We start from the raw sequence: 13031 nt of genomic DNA, 5'->3' as shown, positions 1-13031 counted from the left end.
ATCTAACATAATAGTGAGAGTCCAGTCCATAGTGGATCTAACATAATAGTGTGAGAGTCCAGTCCATAGTGGATCTAACATACTAGTGTGAGAGTCCAGTCCATAGTGGATCTAACATAATAGTGAGAGTCCAGTCCATAGTGGATCTAACATAATAGTGAGAGTCCAGTCCATAGTGGATCTAACATAATAGTGAGAGTACAGTCCATAGTGGATCTAACATAATAGTGTGAGAGTCCAGTCCATAGTGGATCTAACATACTAGTGTGAGAGTCCAGTCCATAGTGGATCTAACATAATAGTGAGAGTACAGTCCATAGTGGATCTAACATAATAGTGAGAGTACAGTCCATAGTGGATCTAACATAATAGTGTGAGAGTCCAGTCCATAGTGGATCTAACATACTAGTGTGAGAGTCCAGTCCATAGTGGATCTAACATAATAGTGAGAGTACAGTCCATAGTGGATCTAACATAATAGTGTGAGAGTCCAGTCCATAGTGGATCTAACATAATAGTGAGAGTCCAGTCCATAGTGGATCTAACATAATAGTGTGAGAGTCCAGTCCATGGTGGATCTAACATAATAGTGTGAGAGTACAGTCCATAGTGGATCTAACATAATAGTGAGAGTCCAGTCCATAGTGGATCTAACATAATAGTGTGAGAGTCCAGTCCATGGTGGATCTAACATAATAGTGAGAGTCCAGTCCATAGTGGATCTAACATAATAGTGTGAGAGTACAGTCCATAGTGGATCTAACATAATAGTGTGAGAGTCCAGTCCATGGTGGATCTAACATAATAGTGAGAGTCCAGTCCATAGTGGATCTAACATAATAGTGTGAGAGTCCAGTCCATAGTGGATCTAACATACTAGTGTGAGAGTCCAGTCCATAGTGGATCTAACATAATAGTGTGAGAGTCCAGTCCATGGTGGATCTAACATAATAGTGAGAGTCCAGTCCATAGTGGATCTAACATAATAGTGAGAGTCCAGTCCATAGTGGATCTAACATAATAGTGTGAGAGTACAGTCCATAGTGGATCTAACATAATAGTGTGAGAGTCCAGTCCATAGTGGATCTAACATAATAGTGTGAGAGTCCAGTCCATAGTGGATCTAACATAATAGTGTGAGAGTACAGTCCATAGTGGATCTAACATAATAGTGAGAGTCCAGTCCATAGTGGATCTAACATGATAGTGTGAGAGTCCAGTCCATAGTGGATCTAACATACTAGTGTGAGAGTCCAGTCCATAGTGGATCTAACATAATAGTGTGAGAGTCCAGTCCATAGTGGATCTAACATAATAGTGAGAGTCCAGTCCATAGTGGATCTAACATAATAGTGAGAGTCCAGTCCATAGTGGATCTAACATAATAGTGTGAGAGTACAGTCCATAGTGGATCTAACATAATAGTGTGAGAGTCCAGTCCATAGTGGATCTAACATACTAGTGTGAGAGTCCAGTCCATAGTGGATCTAACATAATAGTGTGAGAGTCCAGTCCATAGTGGATCTAACATACTAGTGTGAGAGTCCAGTCCATAGTGGATCTAACATAATAGTGTGAGAGTCCAGTCCATAGTGGATCTAACATAATAGTGTGAGAGTCCAGTCCATAGTGGATCTAACATACTAGTGTGAGAGTCCAGTCCATAGTGGATCCAACATAATAGTGTGAGAGTCCAGTCCATGGTGGATCTAACATAATAGTGTGAGAGTACAGTCCATAGTGGATCTAACATAATAGTGTGAGAGTACAGTCCATAGTGGATCTAACATAATAGTGTGAGAGTCCAGTCCATAGTGGATCTAACATAATAGTGTGAGAGTCCAGTCCATAGCGGATCTAACATAATAGTGAGAGTCCAGTCCATAGTGGATCTAACATGATAGTGTGAGAGTCCAGTCCATAGTGGATCTAACATACTAGTGTGAGAGTCCAGTCCATAGTGGATCTAACATACTAGTGTGAGAGTCCAGTCCATAGTGGATCTAACATACTAGTGTGAGAGTCCAGTCCATAGTGGATCTAACATAATAGTGAGAGTACAGTCCATAGTGGATCTAACATAATAGTGTGAGAGTCCAGTCCATAGTGGATCTAACATAATAGTGAGAGTCCAGTCCATAGTGGATCTAACATAATAGTGTGAGAGTCCAGTCCATGGTGGATCTAACATAATAGTGTGAGAGTACAGTCCATAGTGGATCTAACATAATAGTGAGAGTCCAGTCCATAGTGGATCTAACATAATAGTGTGAGAGTCCAGTCCATGGTGGATCTAACATAATAGTGAGAGTCCAGTCCATAGTGGATCTAACATAATAGTGTGAGAGTACAGTCCATAGTGGATCTAACATAATAGTGTGAGAGTCCAGTCCATGGTGGATCTAACATAATAGTGAGAGTCCAGTCCATAGTGGATCTAACATAATAGTGTGAGAGTCCAGTCCATAGTGGATCTAACATACTAGTGTGAGAGTCCAGTCCATAGTGGATCTAACATAATAGTGTGAGAGTCCAGTCCATGGTGGATCTAACATAATAGTGAGAGTCCAGTCCATAGTGGATCTAACATAATAGTGAGAGTCCAGTCCATAGTGGATCTAACATAATAGTGTGAGAGTCCAGTCCATAGTGGATCTAACATAATAGTGTGAGAGTCCAGTCCATAGTGGATCTAACATAATAGTGTGAGAGTCCAGTCCATAGTGGATCTAACATAATAGTGTGAGAGTACAGTCCATAGTGGATCTAACATAATAGTGAGAGTCCAGTCCATAGTGGATCTAACATGATAGTGTGAGAGTCCAGTCCATAGTGGATCTAACATACTAGTGTGAGAGTCCAGTCCATAGTGGATCTAACATAATAGTGTGAGAGTCCAGTCCATAGTGGATCTAACATAATAGTGAGAGTCCAGTCCATAGTGGATCTAACATAATAGTGAGAGTCCAGTCCATAGTGGATCTAACATAATAGTGTGAGAGTCCAGTCCATAGTGGATCTAACATAATAGTGAGAGTCCAGTCCATAGTGGATCTAACATAATAGTGTGAGAGTCCAGTCCATAGTGGATCTAACATACTAGTGTGAGAGTCCAGTCCATAGTGGATCTAACATAATAGTGTGAGAGTCCAGTCCATAGTGGATCTAACATACTAGTGTGAGAGTCCAGTCCATAGTGGATCTAACATAATAGTGTGAGAGTCCAGTCCATAGTGGATCTAACATAATAGTGTGAGAGTCCAGTCCATAGTGGATCTAACATACTAGTGTGAGAGTCCAGTCCATAGTGGATCTAACATAATAGTGTGAGAGTCCAGTCCATGGTGGATCTAACATAATAGTGAGAGTCCAGTCCATAGTGGATCTAACATAATAGTGTGAGAGTACAGTCCATAGTGGATCTAACATAATAGTGTGAGAGTCCAGTCCATAGTGGATCTAACATAATAGTGTGAGAGTCCAGTCCATAGTGGATCTAACATAATAGTGAGAGTCCAGTCCATAGTGGATCTAACATGATAGTGTGAGAGTCCAGTCCATAGTGGATCTAACATACTAGTGTGAGAGTCCAGTCCATAGTGGATCTAACATAATAGTGTGAGAGTCCAGTCCATAGTGGATCTAACATAATAGTGAGAGTCCAGTCCATAGTGGATCTAACATAATAGTGAGAGTCCAGTCCATAGTGGATCTAACATAATAGTGTGAGAGTACAGTCCATAGTGGATCTAACATAATAGTGTGAGAGTCCAGTCCATAGTGGATCTAACATACTAGTGTGAGAGTCCAGTCCATAGTGGATCTAACATAATAGTGTGAGAGTCCAGTCCATAGTGGATCTAACATACTAGTGTGAGAGTCCAGTCCATAGTGGATCTAACATAATAGTGAGAGTCCAGTCCATAGTGGATCTAACATAATAGTGAGAGTCCAGTCCATAGTGGATCTAACATAATAGTGAGAGTACAGTCCATAGTGGATCTAACATAATAGTGTGGGAGTCCAGTCCATAGTGGATCTAACATACTAGTGTGAGAGTCCAGTCCATAGTGGATCTAACATAATAGTGAGAGTACAGTCCATAGTGGATCTAACATAATAGTGTGAGAGTCCAGTCCATAGTGGATCTAACATAATAGTGTGAGAGTCCAGTCCATAGTGGATCTAACATACTAGTGTGAGAGTCCAGTCCATAGTGGATCTAACATAATAGTGTGAGAGTCCAGTCCATGGTGGATCTAACATAATAGTGAGAGTCCAGTCCATAGTGGATCTAACATAATAGTGTGAGAGTACAGTCCATAGTGGATCTAACATAATAGTGTGAGAGTCCAGTCCATAGTGGATCTAACATAATAGTGTGAGAGTCCAGTCCATAGTGGATCTAACATAATAGTGAGAGTCCAGTCCATAGTGGATCTAACATGATAGTGTGAGAGTCCAGTCCATAGTGGATCTAACATACTAGTGTGAGAGTCCAGTCCATAGTGGATCTAACATACTAGTGTGAGAGTCCAGTCCATAGTGGATCTAACATACTAGTGTGAGAGTCCAGTCCATAGTGGATCTAACATAATAGTGAGAGTACAGTCCATAGTGGATCTAACATAATAGTGTGAGAGTCCAGTCCATAGTGGATCTAACATAATAGTGAGAGTCCAGTCCATAGTGGATCTAACATAATAGTGTGAGAGTCCAGTCCATGGTGGATCTAACATAATAGTGTGAGAGTACAGTCCATAGTGGATCTAACATAATAGTGAGAGTCCAGTCCATAGTGGATCTAACATAATAGTGTGAGAGTCCAGTCCATGGTGGATCTAACATAATAGTGAGAGTCCAGTCCATAGTGGATCTAACATAATAGTGTGAGAGTACAGTCCATAGTGGATCTAACATAATAGTGTGAGAGTCCAGTCCATGGTGGATCTAACATAATAGTGAGAGTCCAGTCCATAGTGGATCTAACATAATAGTGTGAGAGTCCAGTCCATAGTGGATCTAACATACTAGTGTGAGAGTCCAGTCCATAGTGGATCTAACATAATAGTGTGAGAGTCCAGTCCATGGTGGATCTAACATAATAGTGAGAGTCCAGTCCATAGTGGATCTAACATAATAGTGAGAGTCCAGTCCATAGTGGATCTAACATAATAGTGTGAGAGTACAGTCCATAGTGGATCTAACATAATAGTGTGAGAGTCCAGTCCATAGTGGATCTAACATAATAGTGTGAGAGTCCAGTCCATAGTGGATCTAACATAATAGTGTGAGAGTACAGTCCATAGTGGATCTAACATAATAGTGAGAGTCCAGTCCATAGTGGATCTAACATGATAGTGTGAGAGTCCAGTCCATAGTGGATCTAACATACTAGTGTGAGAGTCCAGTCCATAGTGGATCTAACATAATAGTGTGAGAGTCCAGTCCATAGTGGATCTAACATAATAGTGAGAGTCCAGTCCATAGTGGATCTAACATAATAGTGAGAGTCCAGTCCATAGTGGATCTAACATAATAGTGTGAGAGTACAGTCCATAGTGGATCTAACATAATAGTGTGAGAGTCCAGTCCATAGTGGATCTAACATACTAGTGTGAGAGTCCAGTCCATAGTGGATCTAACATAATAGTGTGAGAGTCCAGTCCATAGTGGATCTAACATAATAGTGTGAGAGTCCAGTCCATAGTGGATCTAACATACTAGTGTGAGAGTCCAGTCCATAGTGGATCTAACATAATAGTGTGAGAGTCCAGTCCATGGTGGATCTAACATAATAGTGAGAGTCCAGTCCATAGTGGATCTAACATAATAGTGTGAGAGTACAGTCCATAGTGGATCTAACATAATAGTGTGAGAGTCCAGTCCATAGTGGATCTAACATAATAGTGTGAGAGTCCAGTCCATAGTGGATCTAACATAATAGTGTGAGAGTCCAGTCCATAGTGGATCTAACATAATAGTGAGAGTCCAGTCCATAGTGGATCTAACATGATAGTGTGAGAGTCCAGTCCATAGTGGATCTAACATACTAGTGTGAGAGTCCAGTCCATAGTGGATCTAACATAATAGTGTGAGAGTCCAGTCCATAGTGGATCTAACATAATAGTGAGAGTCCAGTCCATAGTGGATCTAACATAATAGTGAGAGTCCAGTCCATAGTGGATCTAACATAATAGTGTGAGAGTACAGTCCATAGTGGATCTAACATAATAGTGTGAGAGTCCAGTCCATAGTGGATCTAACATACTAGTGTGAGAGTCCAGTCCATAGTGGATCTAACATAATAGTGTGAGAGTCCAGTCCATAGTGGATCTAACATACTAGTGTGAGAGTCCAGTCCATAGTGGATCTAACATAATAGTGAGAGTCCAGTCCATAGTGGATCTAACATAATAGTGAGAGTCCAGTCCATAGTGGATCTAACATAATAGTGAGAGTACAGTCCATAGTGGATCTAACATAATAGTGTGGGAGTCCAGTCCATAGTGGATCTAACATACTAGTGTGAGAGTCCAGTCCATAGTGGATCTAACATAATAGTGAGAGTACAGTCCATAGTGGATCTAACATAATAGTGTGAAAGTCCAGTCCATAGTGGATCTAACATAATAGTGTGAGAGTCCAGTCCATAGTGGATCTAACATAATAGTGAGAGTCCAGTCCATAGTGGATCTAACATAATAGTGTGAGAGTCCAGTCCATGGTGGATCTAACATAATAGTGTGAGAGTACAGTCCATAGTGGATCTAACATAATAGTGAGAGTCCAGTCCATAGTGGATCTAACATAATAGTGTGAGAGTCCAGTCCATGGTGGATCTAACATAATAGTGAGAGTCCAGTCCATAGTGGATCTAACATAATAGTGTGAGAGTACAGTCCATAGTGGATCTAACATAATAGTGTGAGAGTCCAGTCCATGGTGGATCTAACATAATAGTGAGAGTCCAGTCCATGGTGGATCTAACATAATAGTGTGAGAGTCCAGTCCATAGTGGATCTAACATAATAGTGAGAGTACAGTCCATAGTGGATCTAACATAATAGTGTGGGAGTCCAGTCCATAGTGGATCTAACATACTAGTGTGAGAGTCCAGTCCATAGTGGATCTAACATAATAGTGAGAGTACAGTCCATAGTGGATCTAACATAATAGTGTGAAAGTCCAGTCCATAGTGGATCTAACATACTAGTGTGAGAGTCCAGTCCATAGTGGATCTAACATAATAGTGAGAGTACAGTCCATAGTGGATCTAACATAATAGTGTGAAAGTCCAGTCCATAGTGGATCTAACATAATAGTGTGAGAGTCCAGTCCATAGTGGATCTAACATAATAGTGAGAGTCCAGTCCATGGTGGATCTAACATAATAGTGTGAGAGTACAGTCCATAGTGGATCTAACATAATAGTGAGAGTCCAGTCCATAGTGGATCTAACATAATAGTGTGAGAGTCCAGTCCATGGTGGATCTAACATAATAGTGAGAGTCCAGTCCATAGTGGATCTAACATAATAGTGAGAGTCCAGTCCATAGTGGATCTAACATAATAGTGTGAGAGTACAGTCCATAGTGGATCTAACATAATAGTGTGAGAGTACAGTCCATAGTGGATCTAACATAATAGTGTGAGAGTCCAGTCCATGGTGGATCTAACATAATAGTGAGAGTCCAGTCCATGGTGGATCTAACATAATAGCAGTTATTATTATTATTATTATTATTAGTGGCAGTATTAATGTTGCAGCTGCTATAGCAGTTATTATTATTATTATTATTATTAGTGGCAGCATTAATGTTGCAGCTGCTATAGCAGTTATTATTATTATTATTATTATTAGTGGCAGCATTAATGTTGCAGCTGCTATAGCAGTTATTATTATTATTATTATTATTAGTGGCAGCATTAATGTTGCGGCTGCTATAGCAGTTATTATTATTATTATTATTTATTATTATTCTTAGCTTGTTGACATTGAGTCAGAACTTTGAATTTATAAGGTAATGATTAAACATTACTTTACTATACGGGAGTATGATAACTTTGGAGCTGGTGCTTGGTATTTATCTTTTACTTGTATTAATGTATCTTATGTTTTTATGTATTTGTATCTATTTATCTTATTACCATGTTCTTTTGTCTCATTATGAATTTACAGTCAATGAGTTGGCTTGCAATTTCCTTGGACAATGTACAATGGCAAAAAAGATCTATTCTATTCAACGATGTCCCCTCCTGATTGGCTGCTTTAAAGTTATGTCTCCTGCTGATTGGCTGCTTTAAAGTCCTACTTATTTAAAGTGGGCTAGCAGCTCCATTCTAGGTGTCATACTTCATCATTTCGCGATATTGCCATATTTTTGCTGAAAGGATTTAGTAGAGAACATCCAGGATAAAGTTGGCAACTGGACATAAGCCCTGCCTCTACCAGAAGTCACAGACGATGACATCACAAGTGTGATGGCTCCTCACATATTCACATTGTTTATAATGGGAGCCTCCAACAAAAAGTGCTATTCGGACTGAGAAAACAACAATTTCCCCATTAATTTGAGTGAGGATGAAAGATTTGTGTTTGAGGATATTGATAGTGACGGACTAGAAAAAAACATCCATCCATCCATTTTCAACCGCTTATTCCCTTTTGGGGTCACGGGGGGCACCGGCGCCTATCTCAGCTACAATCGGGCGGGAGGCGGGGTACACCCTGGACAAGTCGCCACCTCATCGCAGGGCCAACACAAACAAGTTAAAAAATAAATAAAACGCAATTGCATTGGGACGGATTCAGATGTTTTTAGACACATTTACTAGGATAATTCTGGGAAATCCCTTATCTTTCTATTGTGTTGCTAGTGTTTTAGTGAGTTTAGTAGTACCTGATAGTCGGAGGGTTGTGTCCACGGCCGGTTGTTGACACCAATGTCTCAGGGGAGTCGACGGCAGCTTTATGGACGACACAAGCTCAGCTGATCTCTGGTAAGAAGCGACTTTTTGACCACCATTTTTTCACCGAAACCTGCTGGTTGACAAGTGGTCGGGATCCATGTCTGCTGTGATCCATAGTAAAGTTTCACCTCCGTGAATTTTAAACAAGGAATCACCGTGTGTTTGTGTGGCTAAAGGCTAAAGCTTCCCAACTCCATCTTTCTACTGTGACTTCTCCAATATTAATTGAACAAATTGCAAAAGATTCAGCAACACAGATGTCCAAAATACTGTGTAATTATGCCGTTAAAGCAGACCACTTTTAGCTGTGTGTGTGTGCGTAGCGCTCATACTTCCTAAAAACCTGTGAGGTCTTGTGTACACGTCATCATTACACAACGTTTCTAGGACGAAAATCCTGGGAAATTTAAAATTGTAATTTAGTAAACTAAAGCGGCCGTATTGGCATGTGTTGCAATGTTAATATTTCATCATTGATATATAAACTATCAGACTGTGTGGTGGCTAGTAGTGGGGTTCAGTAGGCCTTTAATGTTATGTCCCCTCCTGATTGGCTGCTTTAAGGTTATGTCCCCTCCTGATTGGCTGCTTTAAGGTTATGTCCCCTCCTGATTGGCTGCTTTATGGTTATGTCCCCTCCTGATTGGCTGCGTTAAGGTTATGTCCCCTCCTGATTGGCTGCTTTAAGGTTATGTCCCCTCCTGATTGGATGCTTTAAGGTTATGTCCTCTCCTGATTGGCTGCTTTAAGGTTATGCCCCCTGCTGATTGGATGCTTTAAGGTTATGTCCCTTCCTGATTGGCTGCTTTAAGGTTATGTCCCCTCCTGATTGGCTGCTTTAAGGTTATGTCCCCTCCTGATTGGATGCTTTAAGGTTATGTCCTCTCCTGATTGGCTGCTTTAAGGTTATGCCCCCTGCTGATTGGATGCTTTAAGGTTATGTCCCTTCCTGATTGGCTGCTTTAAGGTTATGTCCCCTCCTGATTGGCTGCTTTAAGGTTATGTCCCCTCCTGATTGGCTGCTTTAAGGTTATGTCCTCTCCTGATTGGCTGCTTTAAGGTTATGCCCCCTGCTGATTGGATGCTTTAAGGTTATGTCCCCTCCTGATTGGCTGCTTTAAGGTTATGTCCCCTCCTGATTGGCTGCTTTAAGGTTATGTCCCCTCCTGATTGGCTGCTTTAAGGTTATGTCCCCTCCTGATTGGCTGCTTTAAGGTTATGTCCCCTCCTGATTGGATGCTTTAAGGTTATGTCCTCTCCTGATTGGCTGCTTTAAGGTTATGCCCCCTCCTGATTGGCTGCTTTATGGTTATGTCCCCTCCTGATTGGCTGCGTTAAGGTTATGTCCCCTCCTGATTGGCTGCTTTAAGGTTATGTCCCCTCCTGATTGGCTGCTTTAAGGTTATGTCCTCTCCTGATTGGCTGCTTTAAGGTTATGCCCCCTGCTGATTGGATGCTTTAAGGTTATGTCCCCTCCTGATTGGCTGCTTTAAGGTTATGTCCCCTCCTGATTGGCTGCTTTAAGGTTATGTCCCCTCCTGATTGGCTGCTTTAAGGTTATGTCCCCTCCTGATTGGCTGCTTTAAGGTTATGTCCCCTCCTGATTGGCTGCTTTAAGGTTATGTCCCCTCCTGATTGGCTGCTTTAAGGTTATGTCCCCTCCTGATTGGCTGCTTTAAGGTTATGTCCCCTCCTGATTGGATGCTTTAAGGTTATGTCCTCTCCTGATTGGCTGCTTTAAGGTTATGCCCCCTGCTGATTGGATGCTTTAAGGTTATGTCTCTTCCTGATTGGCTGCTTTAAGGTTATGTCCCCTGCTGATTGGATGCTTTAAGGTTATGTCCCTTCCTGATTGGCTGCTTTAATGTTATGTCCCCTCCTGATTGGGTGCTTTAAGGTTATGTCCCCTCCTGATTGGGTGCTTTAAGGTTATGTCCCCTCCTGATTGGGTGCTTTAAGGTTATGTCCCCTCCTGATTGGCTGCTTTAAGGTTATGTCCCCTCCTGATTGGCTGCTTTAAGGTTATGTCCCCTCCTGATTGGCTGCTTTAAGGTTATGTCCCCTCCTGATTGGCTGCTTTAAGGTTATGTCCCCTCCTGATTGGCTGCTTTAAGGTTATGTCCCCTCCTGATTGGCTGCTTTAAGGTTATGTCCCCTCCTGATTGGGTGCTTTAAGGTTATGTCCCCTCCTGATTGGCTGCTTTAAGGTTATGTCCCCTCCTGATTGGCTGCTTTAAGGTTATGTCCCCTCCTGATTGGCTGCTTTAAGGTTATGTCCCCTCCTGATTGGGTGCTTTAAGGTTATGTCCCCTCCTGATTGGCTACTTTAAGGTTATGTCCCCTCCTGATTGGCTGCTTTAAGGTTATGTCCCCTCCTGATTGGGTGCTTTAAGGTTATGTCCCCTCCTGATTGGCTGCTTTAAGGTTATGTCCCCTCCTGATTGGCTGCTTTAAGGTTATGTCCCCTCCTGATTGGCTGCTTTAAGGTTATGTCCCCTCCTGATTGGCTGCTTTAAGGTTATGTCCCCTCCTGATTGGCTGCTTTAAGGTTATGTCCCCTCCTGATTGGCTGCTTTAAGGTTATGTCCCCTCCTGATTGGCTGCTTTAAGGTTATGTCCCCTCCTGATTGGCTGCTTTAAGGTTATGTCCCCTCCTGATTGGCTGCTTTAAGGTTATGTCCCCTCCTGATTGGCTGCTTTAAGGTTATGTCCCCTCCTGATTGGCTGCTTTAAGGTTATGCCCCCTGCTGATTGGCTGCTTTAAGGTTATGCCCCCTCCTGATTGGCTGCTTTAAGGTTATGTCCCCTCCTGATTGGATGCTTTAAGGTTATGTCCTCTCCTGATTGGCTGCTTTAAGGTTATGCCCCCTGCTGATTGGATGCTTTAAGGTTATGTCCCTTCCTGATTGGCTGCTTTAAGGTTATGTCCCCTCCTGATTGGCTGCTTTAAGGTTATGTCCCCTCCTGATTGGCTGCTTTAAGGTTATGTCCTCTCCTGATTGGCTGCTTTAAGGTTATGCCCCCTGCTGATTGGATGCTTTAAGGTTATGTCCCCTCCTGATTGGCTGCTTTAAGGTTATGTCCCCTCCTGATTGGCTGCTTTAAGGTTATGTCCCCTCCTGATTGGCTGCTTTAAGGTTATGTCCCCTCCTGATTGGCTGCTTTAAGGTTATGTCCCCTCCTGATTGGCTGCTTTAAGGTTATGTCCCCTCCTGATTGGCTGCTTTAAGGTTATGTCCCCTCCTGATTGGCTGCTTTAAGGTTATGTCCCCTCCTGATTGGATGCTTTAAGGTTATGTCCTCTCCTGATTGGCTGCTTTAAGGTTATGCCCCCTGCTGATTGGATGCTTTAAGGTTATGTCTCTTCCTGATTGGCTGCTTTAAGGTTATGTCCCCTGCTGATTGGATGCTTTAAGGTTATGTCCCTTCCTGATTGGCTGCTTTAATGTTATGTCCCCTCCTGATTGGGTGCTTTAAGGTTATGTCCCCTCCTGATTGGGTGCTTTAAGGTTATGTCCCCTCCTGATTGGGTGCTTTAAGGTTATGTCCCCTCCTGATTGGCTGCTTTAAGGTTATGTCCCCTCCTGATTGGCTGCTTTAAGGTTATGTCCCCTCCTGATTGGCTGCTTTAAGGTTATGTCCCCTCCTGATTGGCTGCTTTAAGGTTATGTCCCCTCCTGATTGGCTGCTTTAAGGTTATGTCCCCTCCTGATTGGGTGCTTTAAGGTTATGTCCCCTCCTGATTGGCTGCTTTAAGGTTATGTCCCCTCCTGATTGGCTGCTTTAAGGTTATGTCCCCTCCTGATTGGCTGCTTTAAGGTTATGTCCCCTCCTGATTGGGTGCTTTAAGGTTATGTCCCCTCCTGATTGGCTGCTTTAAGGTTATGTCCCCTCCTGATTGGCTGCTTTAAGGTTATGTCCCCTCCTGATTGGCTGCTTTAAGGTTATGTCCCCTCCTGATTGGCTGCTTTAAGGTTATGTCCCCTCCTGATTGGCTGCTTTAAGGTTATGTCCCCTCCTGATTGGCTGCTTTAAGGTTATGTCCCCTCCTGATTGGC

General features: G+C 42.3%; 1 protein-coding gene across 1 annotated transcript in view; it reads left to right on the top strand.

The window, feature by feature from the left end:
• The window catches only part of LOC133535908 (corticotropin-releasing factor receptor 1), a 42556-nt gene that overhangs the window by 2152 nt on the left and 27373 nt on the right, over positions 1 to 13031 (top strand). The window lies entirely within an intron of this gene.

Source organism: Nerophis ophidion, linkage group LG17, assembly GCF_033978795.1.
Source record: "Nerophis ophidion isolate RoL-2023_Sa linkage group LG17, RoL_Noph_v1.0, whole genome shotgun sequence".
NCBI lineage: Eukaryota > Metazoa > Chordata > Actinopteri > Syngnathiformes > Syngnathidae > Nerophis > Nerophis ophidion.
Note: the sequence above shows the minus strand (reverse complement) of the source record. Positions and strands in the feature narration are given on the sequence as shown.